At 46.3% G+C, this 19047-nt stretch overlaps 1 protein-coding gene across 3 annotated transcripts in view; it reads right to left on the bottom strand.

Moving 5' to 3' along the window:
• The window catches only part of BLTP3A (bridge-like lipid transfer protein family member 3A), a 1189163-nt gene that overhangs the window by 712053 nt on the left and 458063 nt on the right, over positions 1 to 19047 (bottom strand). The gene's annotated exons all lie outside the window — the stretch shown is intronic.

Raw genomic sequence — 19047 nt, 5'->3', positions numbered from 1 at the left:
AAAAACATTACTACCAAAAAATAACAATTGTAAAAGCGCCAAGTCCTGTGGAATAGAAAAATTCAGATTAGGGAAAAGAACACAATGGAAGACAATACAAAAATACCTACGTTCTCTGAGCAAGGACAGGCCTCAGGAAATCCAGCACCCAGTGGTATTTGTATTCCCCGATCCTAGCTGCAGTACCACTGCGAACTTGGATCTCCTGTCTCAGGTCCTTGTTGAAGCATTCCTTCGTCAAACGCCAACGGGTTTTGACTTTGATCACTGTGAATAGGGAAAAAAAAGAAATTGTTAAACAATGCACTTTAGGCAGGGATCCCACAATCGTGTGTGATGCGACAAACTCACATGAGTTTATCGCATCACACCCGGTTGTGTGATCCTGGCCTTCAGGTTCACTGCAGCATCAGACCACACTGTAATACTTACAAAAAGCCTTTCTGACACGTGACGTGGCATTGTCCCAGTCATCGATCAGCGCTTGGGCCAACTCATTCCACAGCCACCGAATCACCACAGCATCCGAGTGCTGCTGCTCCCCGGTGTCCCACAACGCAACTCGATCCTGCACCAGGGTGATGAGGCGGTCGTTGTCAATAACGTCCTCCTCACGTTGTGGGACCTAGAAATGAAAAAAAAATGTTAGAAAGATAAAACACTAGGGCAGAGACACACTGCCGTATTTCTCATGCGAGAATCGCATTCTAAAACTCGTACTGGCTGCTGGCTCTCCTGACCTGAGCTTGACAGCTGCATACTAATCCATAATGCGGTCATGCTTGGGTCAGGAGAGGTGCCGGCCAGTCCGTACAGTGCATGCGATTATCGCAGGAGGAATATGGCAGTGAGTCTCTTCCCTTAAAACAAAATCAGTCAAAAAAAAAAAAAGTTAAGCTTCCCAAAAACAGTCAAGAATAAATTAAAAAAGGCAAGAGTACCAACAACAGTCAAAAATAAATAAAAACAGTCAAGAATACTTACACGCTTTCTTGCCACCGGAGCTTGGGCCTGAGTCTGCTGCTCCTGTTCATCTGCACTGGAAGGGTTCTGTAAAAATAAAAATAAATATTTTGCCTTATGTGTATAATAGTGACAGTGAATACTTACCAATCAGCAGCAAATGTACTCACTTCAGTTTCCTGTCCACTCTGTGACGTCTGCTCTGCACTGGAGGACAAGATGAGGAATGCTGCAAGAAAGATAGAAGTGATTACAGACTGCAGGAAGAAAAACATATAGGCAAATATATAGCTTTTATACTTACAGTACATTTTGCTAGAGTCTTCTACACTTGAGGCTGCAATGCTTTTTTCGCTCCAGGAGTCTTGAGAGTAATGGACTTCCACTGCCCACACCTTCTTTTATAACATTTGTTTGGGGGGTGGCTTCAAACAAGTTCCTAGACATGTTTACTCAGAAGAACACATGCGTACGCAAATGCAAGCGAACGCAAGCGTACGCATGCGTTCCCAGAGACTGTAATGAGTTTTTTGACGCATTCCTTCTGCAAGCTTCCGTATGCGTATGGCGGCAGAAATTTGCCGCCTCAAAAGTTCTAACATGGTGCGTCAGCCGCGCCCGGCTGCACTCTGCCAAAATACGCATGCGTCTACTTGATATAAAATCAAGACGCATGTGGATGTATGCATCCGAAACGCTGCGGACACAACCCCAAATGTGAAACCAGCCTAAGCCCTGCGTAACTGCTGCCTTGTCAGGGAGGCAGAGATTTGCAAAGAGCGCAATAACATTTTCAGTGGGGCAATCAGTCTGAGGAAAGCAACATGCCCACAACTAGTCACCCAATAATTAGCATAATACAAGCCAAATATAAAAAAGATTGTAGGCTATTTAAAAATATCTATAAGGAATGAAAAAGGGGCTTATTAGGAAGTATATAAAGGAGTAAAGATATATATAGTGGTAGTTTGAGGGCACCTAGGGAGGCTGACAAGTTCCGTATATGTTTAAAAACTTAAATAATGCATTATTTAACCCCTTTATGATCTCAGACTCATCCATACATCCAGGTAACCTGATACTTAACGACCTTGAATGTATGTATACGTCCTGGCAATTTGTGCACAGAGAGGCTGTGTGCGCGCGGTCGCCACTGGGTGTCAGCTGATTCTGACAGCTGACACCTGGCTCTCAGTGGCACCGCAACATTTAGCAAGCAGGCAGAGGGAAGAAAAACACTCTGCCCTTAGATCGGCAACCGCACAAAGTTATTGCGGGTCCGGATCGTTGCCATGACAACATCCGAGTCACCAGGCACTAGCAACTTAGTTAGATCATATGCAGTGCAATGATCCTGCGTTGCTATACCTTATAACCTCAATCAGACGGCGAAAAGTGAAAGTCCCTTATCGCCATGTCTGCAATGACCCAACCTATAAGCTGTCTCACAGAAAAAAAAAAAAAATACTAAGAATCTCTTTATTAACCAATTACTTTAAAAACATAGTGCATGCAAAACCATCACCAAATAATAGACAATTGAAAATGGAAAACAAACCTAGGGAGGTGCCTGTTATGACCAGGTGGTTAAGAGGTCACACTGATATGACCTGGTGGCTAAAACGCAACATGGAGAGAGCTCTGAGAAGGTGGTATCTGTACTGACCACAGTCCCTAATCCTAACAACAACACTAGAAATAGCCGTGGGATGTTCCTGACTCTCCCTAGACACCTCTTCACAGCCTAAGAAATAACTACCCCTAAAGAAAGAAATAGAAAGCTATCGTGCCTCAGAGAAAACCCCCAAAAGGAAAGATAGCCCCCCACAAATATTGACTGTGAATGGAGAGGGAAATGACGTACACAGAAATGAAATCAGAATTCAGCAAAGGAGGCCAATACTAAACTAGATAGACAGAGGGAAAAGGATACTGTGCGGTCAGTATAAAAACTACAAAATCCACGCAGAGTTTACAAAAATGAACTCCACACCGACTCACGGTGTGGAGGGGCAAATCTGCTTTCCCAGAGCTTCCAGCTAGCTTGAATAAGACATAGTGACAAGCTGGACAAAAAGAGACATATTTGCAAAGCAATAGAGTCCAAACAAATGGACAAACAAAAACTAGCAAAAACTTATCTTTTGCAGACAAGGACTGGCCATATGAAAATTCCAAGGAGAGAACCAAATCCAACCAAGAACATTGACAACAGGCATGGACTAAAGCCCAGAGCAGGTTTAAATAACAAACCCAGGCAAGGCGATTAGTGAAGGCAGCTGCTACAGCTACCTATAGGAGCAGCAGTTCCACTCGAAACCACCAGAGGGAGCCCAAGGGCAGAACTCACAAAAATACCATTAGCAACCACAGGAGGGAGCTCCAGAACGGAATTCACAACAGTACCCCCCCCCTTGAGGAGGGGTCACCGAACCCTCACCAGAGCTCCCAGGCCGATCAGGACGAGCCAAATGGAAAGCACGAACCAAATCGGCAGCATGAACATCGGAGGCAACAACCCAAGAATTATCCTCCTGGCCATAACCCTTCCACTTGACCAGATACTGAAGCTTCCGCCTCGAAAAACGAGAATCCAAAATCTTCTCCACCACATATTCCAATTCCCCCTCAACCAACACCGGAGCAGGAGGATCAACGGAGGGAACCATAGGTACCACATATCTCCGCAACAAGGATCTATGGAACACATTATGAATGGAAAAGGAAGCTGCAAGGGCCAAACGAAAAGACACTGGATTGATAATTTCAGAAATCTTATAAGGCCCAATAAAGCGAGGCTTGAACTTAGGGGAAGAAACCTTCATAGGAACATGACGAGAAGACAACCAGACCAAATCACCAACACGAAGCCGGGGACCAACACACCGACGACGGTTAGCAAAACGCTGAGCCTTTTCCTGAGACAACGTCAAATTGTCCACCACATGAGTCCAAATTTGGTGCAACCTGTCCACCACGGAATCCACACCAGGACAGTCAGAAGGCTCAAGCTGCCCTGAAGAAAAACGAGGATGAAAACCAAAGTTACAAAAGAAAGGCGAAACCAAGGTAGCAGAACTAGCCCGATTATTGCCCCGTATTCACATGTAAAGCGCCATGGAATAAATGGCGCTATAAAAATGTATAATAATAATAATAATAATAATAAAATTATTAAGGGCAAACTCGGCCAACGGCAAAAAGGTCACCCAATCATCCTGATCAGCAGACACGAAGCATCTCAAATAGGTTTCCAAGGTCTGATTGGTTCGCTCCGTTTGGCCATTTGTCTGAGGATGGAATGCTGAAGAAAAAGACGAATCAATGCCCATTCTAGCACAAAAGGACCGCCAAAACCTAGAAACGAACTGGGAACCTCTGTCAGACACAATATTCTTTGAAAAACCATGCAAACGAACCACATGCTGAAAAAATAATGGAACCAAATCAGAGGAGGAAGGCAACTTAGGCAACGGCACCAAATGGACCATCTTAGAAAACCGGTCACAAACCACCCAGATGACAGACACCTTCTGAGAGACAGGAAGATCAGAAATAAAATCCATGGAAATATGCGTCCAGGGCCTCTCAGGAATAGGCAAAGGCAAAGGCAAAAGCAACCCGCTGGCACGGGAACAGCAAGGCTTAGCCCGAGCACAGGTCCCACAGGACTGCACAAACGAACGCACATCCCGCGACAAGGAAGGCCACCAAAAGGACCTAGCCACCAAATCTCTGGTACCGAAATTCCCAGGGTGACCAGGCAACACCGAACAATGAACCTCAGAAATTACCCTACTAGTCCATCTATCAGGAACAAACAATTTCTCCACAGGACAGCGGTCAGGTTTATCAGCCTGAAACTCCTGAAGTACCCGCCGCAAATCAGGGGAGATGGCAGAAAGAATCACCCCCTCCTTGAGGATCCCAGGCGGCTCAAGAACTCCCGGAGAATCAGGCAAAAAACTCCTAGAAAGGGCATCAGCCTTCACATTCTTAGAACCCGGAATATACGAGACCACAAAATCAAAACGTGAGAAAAACAGAGACCACCGAGCCTGTCTAGGATTCAATCGCTTAGCAGACTCGAGGTAAATCAGATTCTTGTGATCAGTCAAGACCACCACGCGATGCTTGGCTCCCTCAAGCCAATGTCGCCACTCCTCAAATGCCCACTTCATAGCCAACAACTCCCGATTGCCGACATCATAATTACGCTCAGCAGGCGAAAACTTTCTGGAGAAGAGAGCACACTGTTTCATCAAAGAGCCATCAGAATTTCTCTGAGACAAAACGGCCTCTGCCCCAATCTCAGAAGCATCAACCTCAACCTGAAAAGGGAGAGAAACATCTGGCTGACGCAACACAAGGGCAGAAGTAAAACGACGTTTAAGCTCCTGAAAGGCCTCAACAGCCGCAGAGGACCAATTCACCACATCAGCGCCCTTCCTCGTCAAATCGGTCAGAGGCTTCACCACACTAGAAAAATTAGCAATAAAGCGGCGATAAAAATTGGCAAAGCCCAAAAATTTCTGAAGGCTCTTTACAGATTTAGGTTGAGTCCAATCATGAATGGCCTGGACTTTAACAGGGTCCATTTCAATAGCCGAGGGGGAAAAAATGAAACCCAAAAAAGAAACCTTCTGAACTCCAAAGAGGCACTTAGACCCCTTCACAAACAACGCATTAGCACGAAGGACCTGAAATACCGTCCTAACCTGCTTTACATGAGACTCCCAATCATCGGAGAAAACCAAAATATCATCCAAATACACAATCATGAATTTATCAAGATAATTCCGGAAGATATCATGCATAAAGGACTGAAATACCGATGGAGCATTAGAGAGCCCGAATGGCATCACAAGATATTCAAAATGGCCTTCGGGCGTATTAAATGCTGTTTCCATTCATCACCTTGTTTAATACGCACGAGATTATACGCCCCTCGAAGGTCGATTTTAGTAAACCAACTGCCACCCTTAATCCGAGCAAACAAATCAGAAAGTAAAGGTAAAGGGTACTGGAATTTGACAGTGATCTTACTGAGAAGGCGATAATCTATACAGGGTCTCAAGGAGCCATCCTTCTTGGCAACAAAAAAAAATCCCGCTCCCAACGGTGACGAAGACGGGCGAATATGCCCCTTCTCCAAGGACTCCTTTACATAACTTCGCATAGCGGCATGCTCTGGCACAGACAGATTGAAAAGTCGGCCCTTAGGGAACTTACAGCCAGGAATGAAATTAATGGCACAATCGCAGTCCCTATGAGGAGGCAGAGAACTGGACTTGGGCTCATCAAATACATCCTGGAAATCCAACAAAAACTCAGGAACTTCAGAAGAAGGGAACGAGAAAATGGACATCAAAGGAATATCACTATGTATCCCCTGACAACCCCAACCAGTTACAGACATAGATCTCCAATCCAGCACTGGGTTATGTACCTGTAACCATGGAAAACCCAGCACAACAACATTATGCAAATTATGCAACACCAAAAAGCGAATATTTTCCTGATGTGCTGGAGCCATGTACATGGTTAACTGAGTCCAATACTGAGGTTTATTCTTGGCCAATGGCGTAGCATCAATCCCCCTTAAGGGAATAGGACTCTGCAAAGGCTCCAAGGAAAAACCACAGTTCTTGGCAAATTCTAAGTCCATTAAGTTCAGGGCAGCGCCAGAATCCACAAATGCCATAACAGAGAAGGACTACAATCAGCAAATCAGGGTAACAGACAAGAGAAATTTAGGCTGTACAGTACTAATGATAACAGACCCAGGAACCCTCCTAGTACGCTTAGGGCAATCCGAAATAGCATGAGCAGAATCACCACAGTAAAAACACAGGCCATTCTGACGTCTGAATTTCTGTCTTTCTGCTCTAGTCAAAATCCTATCACATTGCATAGAGTCAGGACTTTGCTCAGAGGACACTGCCATATGGTGCACCACCTTGCGCTCACGCAAGCGCCGATCAATCTGAATGGCTAGAGACATAGATTCGCTCAAACCGGTAGGCATAGGAAAGCCCACCATAACATCTTTAACCCCTTCCCGACCCATGACGCCACGTAGGCGTCATGAAAGTCGGTGCCAATCCGACCCATGACGCCTATGTGGCGTCATATGTCATGATCCCAATGGCAGGGGATCACTAAAGGACAAGCACAGATACAAACAAGCTCTAGGGCGATGGAACCTGAGCTGACCGCGACCCTGAACCTAACACACAAATAAAAGTAGCCGGGGAACGTGCCTACGATGATCCTAGACGTCTCGCTCCAGCCGAAGATCTAACTTCCCCTATTAGAAGAAACACAGACCTTTCTTGCCTCCAGAGAAATACCCCACAGAAATAGCAGCCCCCCACATATAATGACGGTGAAATGAGAGGAAAGCACATACGCAGTATGAAAACAGTTTCAGCAAAATGAGGCCCGCTAAAGCTAGATAGCAGAGGATACAAAAGTGAACTGCGCGGTCAGCGAAAAACCCTTCAAAAAACCATCCTGAAATTACTTGAACTCATGTGCCAACTCATGGTACATGAGGAGCAATTTCAGCCCACTAGAGCAACCAGCAGAAAAGAATCACATATCTGCAGGCTGGACTAAAAAACCAAATAAAGCAAAACACCAAAACAGGAAAATCCAAACTTAGCTTGACCAGAAGGTTCTAGGAGCAGGGAGCAGAGGTAACAAGACACACTGGATACATTGATAACCGGCGAGGAAATGCCAGCAAAGCCAGGTTAAATAGGAAACTCCCATATCCTGATGGAACAGGTGGAACCCAGAGACCCAGGAAAGACAAGTCACCCAGTACCATCAGTAACCACCAGAGGGAGCCCAAAAACAGAACTCACAACAGTACCCCCCCCTTGAGGAGGGGTCACCGAACCCTCACGAGAACCACCAGGGCGACCAGGATGAGCCCTATGAAAAGCGCGAACCAAATCATCAGCATGAACATCCGAGGCAACCACCCAAGAATTATCCTCCTGACCATAACCCTTCCACTTGACCAAATACTGGAGTTTCCGTCTGGAAACACGAGAATCCAAGATCTTCTCCACAACATACTCCAATTCTCCCTCCACCAGCACTGGAGCAGGAGGCTCAAGCGAAGGAACAACAGGTACCTCATACTTCCGCAACAACGACCGATGGAACACATTATGAATAGCAAACGATGCCGGGAGATCCAAACGAAACGACACAGGGTTAAGAATTTCCAAGATCCTATAGGGACCGATGAACCGAGGCTTGAACTTAGGAGAAGAGACCTTCATAGGAACAAAACGAGAAGACAACCACACCAAGTCCCCAACAAGAAGTCGAGGACTCACGCGGCGACGGCGATTAGCAAACTGCTGAGCCTTCTCCTGGGACAACTTCAAATTGTCCACCACATGACTCCAAATCCGATGCAACCTATCCACCACCATGTCCACTCCAGGACAATCAGAAGGTTCCACCTGACCAGAGGAAAAACGAGGATGAAACCCCGAATTGCAAAAGAAAGGAGAAACCAAGGTAGCAGAACTAGCCCGATTATTAAGGGCAAACTCGGCCAGCGGCAAAAAGGTAACCCAGTCATCCTGATCAGCAGAAACAAAACACCTTAAATAAGTTTCCAAGGTCTGATTAGTTCGTTCAGTCTGGCCATTCGTCTGAGGATGGAATGCAGACGAAAAGGACAAATCAATGCCCATCTTAGCACAGAACGTCCGCCAAAATCTAGACACAAACTGGGATCCCCTGTCAGAAACGATGTTCTCAGGAATCCCATGCAAACGAACCACATTCTGAAAAAACAGAGGGACCAACTCAGAGGAGGAAGGTAACTTAGGCAAGGGTACCAGATGAACCATTTTAGAAAAGCGATCACACACAACCCAGATGACGGACATTTTTTGAGAGACAGGGAGATCCGAAATAAAGTCCATGGAAATGTGCGTCCAAGGCCTCTTCGGGATAGGCAAAGGTGACAACAATCCACTGGCCCGAGAACAGTAAGGCTTAGCCCGAGCACAAACCTCACAAGACTGCACAAAAGAACGCACATCCCTCGACAAGGAAGGCCACCAAAAAGACCTGGCCACCAAGTCTCTAGTACCAAATATTCCAGGATGACCTGCCAACGCAGAAGAATGGACCTCGGAGATGACTCTACTGGTCCAATTATCCGGAACAAACAGTCTCTCAGGTGGACAGCGATCAGGTTTACCCGCCTGAAACTCCTGCAAAGCACGTCGCAAGTCTGGGGAGACAGCAGACAAAATCACCCCATCCCTAAGGATACCAGAGGGCTCAGAATTTCCAAGGGAGTCAGGCACAAAACTCCTAGAAAGAGCATCCGCCTTCACATTCTTTGAACCTGGCAGGTATGAAACCACAAAATTGAAACGAGAGAAAAACAGTGACCAACGAGCCTGTCTAGGATTCAGACGCCTGGCAGACTCAAGGTAAATCAAATTTTTGTGATCAGTCAAGACCACCACACGATGTCTAGCACCCTCTAGCCAATGACGCCACTCCTCAAATGCCCACTTCATGGCCAAAAGTTCCCGATTACCAACATCATAATTCCGCTCAGCCGGCGAAAACTTTCTAGAAAAAAACGCGCATGGCTTCATCACTGAGCCATCGGAGCTTCTCTGTGACAAAACCGCCCCCGCTCCAATCTCGGAAGCATCAACCTCAACCTGAAAAGGGAGCGAAACATCTGGCTGACGCAACACAGGAGCAGAAGAAAACCGGCGCTTAAGTTCCTGAAAGGCCTCCACAGCCGCAGGAGACCAATTAGCAACATCAGCACCCTTCTTAGTCAAATCCGTCAAAGGCTTAACAACACTAGAAAAATTAGTTATAAAACGACGATAGAAATTAGCAAAGCCCAAGAACTTCTGTAGACTCTTAAGAGATGTAGGCTGCGTCCAGTCACAAATAGCCTGAACCTTGACGGGATCCATCTCAATAGTAGAAGGGGAAAAAATATACCCCAAGAAAGAAATCTTCTGGACTCCAAAGAGACACTTTGAGCCTTTTACAAACAAGGAATTGGCCCGCAGGACCTGAAACACCTTCCCTGACCTGCTGAACATGAGACTCCCAGTCATCAGAAAAAACCAAAATATCATCCAAATACACAATCATAAATTTATCCAGATATTCACGGAAAATATCGTGCATAAAGGACTGGAAGACTGAAGGAGCATTAGAAAGTCCGAAAGGCATTACCAAATACTCAAAATGGCCCTCAGGCGTATTAAATGCGGTTTTCCACTCATCACCTTGCTTTATTCGTATAAGATTATACGCACCCCGAAGATCAATCTTAGTGAACCATTTAGCCCCCTTAATGCGAGCAAACAAATCAGTCAACAATGGCAAAGGATACTGATATTTTACGGTAATCTTATTCAAAAGACGATAATCTATACAAGGCCTCAAGGAACCATCTTTTTTGGCCACGAAAAAAAAACCTGCTCCCAAAGGGGACAAAGATGGACGGATATGTCCCTTTTCCAAGGACTCCTTAACATAATCCCGCATAGCAGTATGCTCTGGCACTGACAGATTGAACAAACGACCTTTAGGAAATTTACTGCCTGGAATTAAATTTATAGCACAATCGCAATCCCTGTGAGGAGGAAGCGAACTGAGCTTAGGCTCCTCAAAAACATCCCGATAGTCAGACAAAAACACAGGAATCTCAGAAGGAGTAGATGAAGCGATAGAAATCGGAGGTGCATCATCATGAACCCCCTGACAACCCCAGCTTAACACAGACATCGATTTCCAGTCAAGGACTGGATTATGAGTTTGTAACCATGGCAGACCAAGCACTAGGACATCATGCAAATTATACAGTACCAGGAAGTGAATCACCTCCTGATGAACAGGAGTCATACGCATGGTCACTTGTGTCCAGTACTGAGGTTTATTCATAGCCAAAGGTGTAGAGTCAATTCCCTTCAAAGGAATAGGGACTTCCAGAGGCTCCAGACTAAACCCACAGCGATTGGCAAATGACCAATCCATAAGACTCAGGGCAGCGCCTGAATCCACATAGGCATCGAAGGAAATGGATGATAATGAACAAATCAGAGTCACAGACAGAATGAACTTAGACTGTAAAGTACTAATGGCAACAGACTTATCAACCTTTTTTGTGCGTTTAGAGCATGCTGATATAACATGAGCTGAATCACCACAATAAAAGCACAACCTTTTTTTCTGCCTATAATTTTGCCGTTCACTTCTGGACTGAATTCTATCACATTGCATTATCTCAGGTGACGGTTCAGACGACACCGCCAAATGATGCACAGGTTTGCGCTCCCGTAAACGCCGATCAATCTGAATAGCCATAGTCATAGACTCATTCAGACCAGCAGGCGCAGGGAACCCCACCATAACATCTTTAATGGCCTCAGAAAGGCCATCTCTGAACTTTGCAGCCAGGGCGCACTCATTCCACTGAGTAAGCACCGACCACTTCCGAAATTTTTGACAATAAATTTCTGCTTCATCTTGCCCCTGAGAGAGGGCCAACAAAGCTTTTTCAGCCTGAATCTCTTGGTTAGGTTCCTCATAAAGCAAACCCAATGCCAGAAAAAACGCATCCGCATTAAGCAACGCAGGGTCCCCTGGTGCCAATGCAAATGCCCAATCCCGAGGGTCACCCCGCAGGAAAGATATAATAATCTTGACTTGCTGAGCAGGGTCTCCAGAGGAGCGAGATTTCAAAGAAAGAAACAACTTGCAATTGTTCCTAAAATTCAGAAAACGAGATCTATCTCCAGAAAAAAACTCTGGGACAGGAATTCTAGGTTCAGACATAGGAGCATGTACAACAAAATCCTGTATATTTTGAACCTTAGCGGCAAGATTATTCAGGCTGGAAGCCAAACTCTGGACGTCCATGATAAACAGCTGGGATCAGAGCCATTCAAAGATTAAGAGGAGGAGGAAGTAGCCAGGCTGCAATAAGGCTAGGCAGCAAACTCTGAGGGAAAGAGAAAAAAAAAAAAAAAAAAAAAAACTTCCTCAGACTACTTATCCTCCTACTTCAGCCAATACAATTAACACTTTGTGGGCCGGTTATACTGTCATGATCCCAATGGCAGGGGATCACTAAAGGACAAGCACAGATACAAACAAGCTCTAGGGCGATGGAACCTGAGCTGACCGCGACCCTGAACCTAACACACAAATAAAAGTAGCCGGGGAACGTGTCTACGATGATCCTAGACGTCTCGCTCCAGCCGAAGATCTAACTTCCCCTATTAGAAGAAACACAGACCTCTCTTGCCTCCAGAGAAATACCCCACAGAAATAGCAGCCCCCCACATATAATGACGGTGAAATGAGAGGAAAGCACATACGCAGTATGAAAACAGTTTCAGCAAAATGAGGCCCGCTAAAGCTAGATAGCAGAGGATACAAAAGTGAACTGCGCGGTCAGCGAAAAACCCTTCAAAAAACCATCCTGAAATTACTTGAACTCATGTGCCAACTCATGGTACATGAGGAGCAATTTCAGCCCACTAGAGCAACCAGCAGAAAAGAATCACATATCTGCAGGCTGGACTAAAAAACCAAATAAAGCAAAACACCAAAACAGGAAAATCCAAACTTAGCTTGACCAGAAGGTTCTAGGAGCAGGGAGCAGAGGTAACAAGACACACTGGATACATTGATAACCGGCGAGGAAATGCCAGCAAAGCCAGGTTAAATAGGAAACTCCCATATCCTGATGGAACAGGTGGAACCCAGAGACCCAGGAAAGACAAGTCACCCAGTACCATCAGTAACCACCAGAGGGAGCCCAAAAACAGAACTCACAACAGTACCCCCCCCTTGAGGAGGGGTCACCGAACCCTCACGAGAACCACCAGGGCGACCAGGATGAGCCCTATGAAAAGCGCGAACCAAATCATCAGCATGAACATCCGAGGCAACCACCCAAGAATTATCCTCCTGACCATAACCCTTCCACTTGACCAAATACTGGAGTTTCCGTCTGGAAACACGAGAATCCAAGATCTTCTCCACAACATACTCCAATTCTCCCTCCACCAGCACTGGAGCAGGAGGCTCAAGCGAAGGAACAACAGGTACCTCATACTTCCGCAACAACGACCGATGGAACACATTATGAATAGCAAACGATGCCGGGAGATCCAAACGAAACGACACAGGGTTAAGAATTTCCAAGATCCTATAGGGACCGATGAACCGAGGCTTGAACTTAGGAGAAGAGACCTTCATAGGAACAAAACGAGAAGACAACCACACCAAGTCCCCAACAAGAAGTCGAGGACTCACGCGGCGACGGCGATTAGCAAACTGCTGAGCCTTCTCCTGGGACAACTTCAAATTGTCCACCACATGACTCCAAATCCGATGCAACCTATCCACCACCATGTCCACTCCAGGACAATCAGAAGGTTCCACCTGACCAGAGGAAAAACGAGGATGAAACCCCGAATTGCAAAAGAAAGGAGAAACCAAGGTAGCAGAACTAGCCCGATTATTAAGGGCAAACTCGGCCAGCGGCAAAAAGGTAACCCAGTCATCCTGATCAGCAGAAACAAAACACCTTAAATAAGTTTCCAAGGTCTGATTAGTTCGTTCAGTCTGGCCATTCGTCTGAGGATGGAATGCAGACGAAAAGGACAAATCAATGCCCATCTTAGCACAGAACGTCCGCCAAAATCTAGACACAAACTGGGATCCCCTGTCAGAAACGATGTTCTCAGGAATCCCATGCAAACGAACCACATTCTGAAAAAACAGAGGGACCAACTCAGAGGAGGAAGGTAACTTAGGCAAGGGTACCAGATGAACCATTTTAGAAAAGCGATCACACACAACCCAGATGACGGACATTTTTTGAGAGACAGGGAGATCCGAAATAAAGTCCATGGAAATGTGCGTCCAAGGCCTCTTCGGGATAGGCAAAGGTGACAACAATCCACTGGCCCGAGAACAGTAAGGCTTAGCCCGAGCACAAACCTCACAAGACTGCACAAAAGAACGCACATCCCTCGACAAGGAAGGCCACCAAAAAGACCTGGCCACCAAGTCTCTAGTACCAAATATTCCAGGATGACCTGCCAACGCAGAAGAATGGACCTCGGAGATGACTCTACTGGTCCAATTATCCGGAACAAACAGTCTCTCAGGTGGACAGCGATCAGGTTTACCCGCCTGAAACTCCTGCAAAGCACGTCGCAAGTCTGGGGAGACAGCAGACAAAATCACCCCATCCCTAAGGATACCAGAGGGCTCAGAATTTCCAAGGGAGTCAGGCACAAAACTCCTAGAAAGAGCATCCGCCTTCACATTCTTTGAACCTGGCAGGTATGAAACCACAAAATTGAAACGAGAGAAAAACAGTGACCAACGAGCCTGTCTAGGATTCAGACGCCTGGCAGACTCAAGGTAAATCAAATTTTTGTGATCAGTCAAGACCACCACACGATGTCTAGCACCCTCTAGCCAATGACGCCACTCCTCAAATGCCCACTTCATGGCCAAAAGTTCCCGATTACCAACATCATAATTCCGCTCAGCCGGCGAAAACTTTCTAGAAAAAAACGCGCATGGCTTCATCACTGAGCCATCGGAGCTTCTCTGTGACAAAACCGCCCCCGCTCCAATCTCGGAAGCATCAACCTCAACCTGAAAAGGGAGCGAAACATCTGGCTGACGCAACACAGGAGCAGAAGAAAACCGGCGCTTAAGTTCCTGAAAGGCCTCCACAGCCGCAGGAGACCAATTAGCAACATCAGCACCCTTCTTAGTCAAATCCGTCAAAGGCTTAACAACACTAGAAAAATTAGTTATAAAACGACGATAGAAATTAGCAAAGCCCAAGAACTTCTGTAGACTCTTAAGAGATGTAGGCTGCGTCCAGTCACAAATAGCCTGAACCTTGACGGGATCCATCTCAATAGTAGAAGGGGAAAAAATATACCCCAAGAAAGAAATCTTCTGGACTCCAAAGAGACACTTTGAGCCTTTTACAAACAAGGAATTGGCCCGCAGGACCTGAAACACCTTCCCTGACCTGCTGAACATGAGACTCCCAGTCATCAGAAAAAACCAAAATATCATCCAAATACACAATCATAAATTTATCCAGATATTCACGGAAAATATCGTGCATAAAGGACTGGAAGACTGAAGGAGCATTAGAAAGTCCGAAAGGCATTACCAAATACTCAAAATGGCCCTCAGGCGTATTAAATGCGGTTTTCCACTCATCACCTTGCTTTATTCGTATAAGATTATACGCACCCCGAAGATCAATCTTAGTGAACCATTTAGCCCCCTTAATGCGAGCAAACAAATCAGTCAACAATGGCAAAGGATACTGATATTTTACGGTAATCTTATTCAAAAGACGATAATCTATACAAGGCCTCAAGGAACCATCTTTTTTGGCCACGAAAAAAAAACCTGCTCCCAAAGGGGACAAAGATGGACGGATATGTCCCTTTTCCAAGGACTCCTTAACATAATCCCGCATAGCAGTATGCTCTGGCACTGACAGATTGAACAAACGACCTTTAGGAAATTTACTGCCTGGAATTAAATTTATAGCACAATCGCAATCCCTGTGAGGAGGAAGCGAACTGAGCTTAGGCTCCTCAAAAACATCCCGATAGTCAGACAAAAACACAGGAATCTCAGAAGGAGTAGATGAAGCGATAGAAATCGGAGGTGCATCATCATGAACCCCCTGACAACCCCAGCTTAACACAGACATCGATTTCCAGTCAAGGACTGGATTATGAGTTTGTAACCATGGCAGACCAAGCACTAGGACATCATGCAAATTATACAGTACCAGGAAGTGAATCACCTCCTGATGAACAGGAGTCATACGCATGGTCACTTGTGTCCAGTACTGAGGTTTATTCATAGCCAAAGGTGTAGAGTCAATTCCCTTCAAAGGAATAGGGACTTCCAGAGGCTCCAGACTAAACCCACAGCGATTGGCAAATGACCAATCCATAAGACTCAGGGCAGCGCCTGAATCCACATAGGCATCGAAGGAAATGGATGATAATGAACAAATCAGAGTCACAGACAGAATGAACTTAGACTGTAAAGTACTAATGGCAACAGACTTATCAACCTTTTTTGTGCGTTTAGAGCATGCTGATATAACATGAGCTGAATCACCACAATAAAAGCACAACCTTTTTTTCTGCCTATAATTTTGCCGTTCACTTCTGGACTGAATTCTATCACATTGCATTATCTCAGGTGACGGTTCAGACGACACCGCCAAATGATGCACAGGTTTGCGCTCCCGTAAACGCCGATCAATCTGAATAGCCATAGTCATAGACTCATTCAGACCAGCAGGCGCAGGGAACCCCACCATAACATCTTTAATGGCCTCAGAAAGGCCATCTCTGAACTTTGCAGCCAGGGCGCACTCATTCCACTGAGTAAGCACCGACCACTTCCGAAATTTTTGACAATAAATTTCTGCTTCATCTTGCCCCTGAGAGAGGGCCAACAAAGCTTTTTCAGCCTGAATCTCTTGGTTAGGTTCCTCATAAAGCAAACCCAATGCCAGAAAAAACGCATCCGCATTAAGCAACGCAGGGTCCCCTGGTGCCAATGCAAATGCCCAATCCCGAGGGTCACCCCGCAGGAAAGATATAATAATCTTGACTTGCTGAGCAGGGTCTCCAGAGGAGCGAGATTTCAAAGAAAGAAACAACTTGCAATTGTTCCTAAAATTCAGAAAACGAGATCTATCTCCAGAAAAAAACTCTGGGACAGGAATTCTAGGTTCAGACATAGGAGCATGTACAACAAAATCCTGTATATTTTGAACCTTAGCGGCAAGATTATTCAGGCTGGAAGCCAAACTCTGGACGTCCATGATAAACAGCTGGGATCAGAGCCATTCAAAGATTAAGAGGAGGAGGAAGTAGCCAGGCTGCAATAAGGCTAGGCAGCAAACTCTGAGGGAAAGAGAAAAAAAAAAAAAAAAACTTCCTCAGACTACTTATCCTCCTACTTCAGCCAATACAATTAACACTTTGTGGGCCGGTTATACTGTCATGATCCCAATGGCAGGGGATCACTAAAGGACAAGCACAGATACAAACAAGCTCTAGGGCGATGGAACCTGAGCTGACCGCGACCCTGAACCTAACACACAAATAAAAGTAGCCGGGGAACGTGTCTACGATGATCCTAGACGTCTCGCTCCAGCCGAAGATCTAACTTCCCCTATTAGAAGAAACACAGACCTCTCTTGCCTCCAGAGAAATACCCCACAGAAATAGCAGCCCCCCACATATAATGACGGTGAAATGAGAGGAAAGCACATACGCAGTATGAAAACAGTTTCAGCAAAATGAGGCCCGCTAAAGCTAGATAGCAGAGGATACAAAAGTGAACTGCGCGGTCAGCGAAAAACCCTTAAAAAAACCATCCTGAAATTACTTGAACTCATGTGCCAACTCATGGTACATGAGGAGCAATTTCAGCCCACTAGAGCAACCAGCAGAAAAGAATCACATATCTGCAGGCTGGACTAAAAAACCAAATAAAGCAAAACACCAAAACAGGAAAATCCAAACTTAGCTTGACCAGAAGGTTCTAGGAGCAGGGAGCAGAGGTAACAAAACACACTGGATACATTGATAACCGGCGAGGAAATGCCAGCAAAGCCAGGTTAAATAGGAAACTCCCATATCCTGATGGAACAGGTGGAACCCAGAGACCCAGGAAAGACAAGTCACCCAGTACCATCAGTAACCACCAGAGGGAGCCCAAAAACAGAACTCACAACATTCATGGAAAGATCGCGTCCCTGCAGATCGGGTGAAAGGGTTAACTCCCATTTCACCCGATCTGCAGGGACAGGGGGAGTGGTAGTTTAGCCCAGGGGGGGTGGCTTCACCCACTCGTGGCTACGATCGCTCTGATTGGCTGTTGAAAGTGAAACTGCCAATCAGAGCGATTTGTAATATTTCACCTATTATAATTGGTGAAATATTACAATCCAGCCATGGCCGATGCTGAAATATCATCGGCCATGGCTGGAAATACTAATGTGCCCCCACCCCACCCCACCGATCGCCCCCCCAGCCCCCCGATCTGGCCGGTACACTGCTCCGGCTCCCCTCCGTCCAGTGCTCCGCTCCCCCCCGTGCTCTTGTCCGCTCCCCCCGTGCTCCAATCACCCCCCCGTGCTCCAATCACCCCCCCTGCACTCCGATCCACACCCCCCGGTGCTCCGTTCCACCCCCCCGTGCTCCGTTCCACGCCCCCCGTGCTCCGTTCCACCCCTCTCGCGCTCCGATTCCCACCCCCCCGTGCTCCGATCCCCCCCCCCCTGTGGTCCCCGCCCCACCCCATCATACTTACCGATCCAGCCGGGGTCCCGTCCGTCTTCTCCCTGGGCGCCGCCATCTTCCAAAATGGCGGGCGCATGCGCAGTGCGCCCGCCGAATCTGCCAGCTGGCAGATTCGTTCCAAAGTGCATTTTGATCACTGAGATAGATTATATCTCAGTGATCAAAATAAAATAAATAATAAATGACCCCCCCCCCTTTGTCACCCCCATAGGTAGGGACAATAAAAAAATAAAGAAATTTTTTTTTTCCACTAATGTTAGAATAGGGTTAGGGTTAGGGTTAGGGTTAGGGGTAGGGTTAGGGGTAGGGTTAGGGGTAGGGTTAGGGGTAGGGTTAGGGGTAGGGTTAGGGTTTCGGTATGTGCACACGTATTCTGGTCCTCTGCGGATTTTTCCGCTGCGGATTTGATAAATCCGCAGTGCTAAACCGCTGCGGATTTATGGCGGATTTACCGCGGTTTTTCTGCGCATTTCACTGCGGTTTTACAACTGCGATTTTCTATTGGAGCAGTTGTAAAACCGCTGCGGAATCCGCACAAAGAAGTGACATGCTGCGGAATGTAAACCGCTGCGTTTCCGTGCAGTTTTTCCGCAGCATGTGTACAGCGATTTTTGTTTCCCGTAGGTTTACATTGAACTGTAAACTCATGGGAAACTGCTGCGGATCCGCAGCG

Source organism: Ranitomeya imitator, chromosome 3, assembly GCF_032444005.1.
Source record: "Ranitomeya imitator isolate aRanImi1 chromosome 3, aRanImi1.pri, whole genome shotgun sequence".
NCBI lineage: Eukaryota > Metazoa > Chordata > Amphibia > Anura > Dendrobatidae > Ranitomeya > Ranitomeya imitator.
This window is presented reverse-complemented; position numbering and strand designations above follow the sequence as displayed.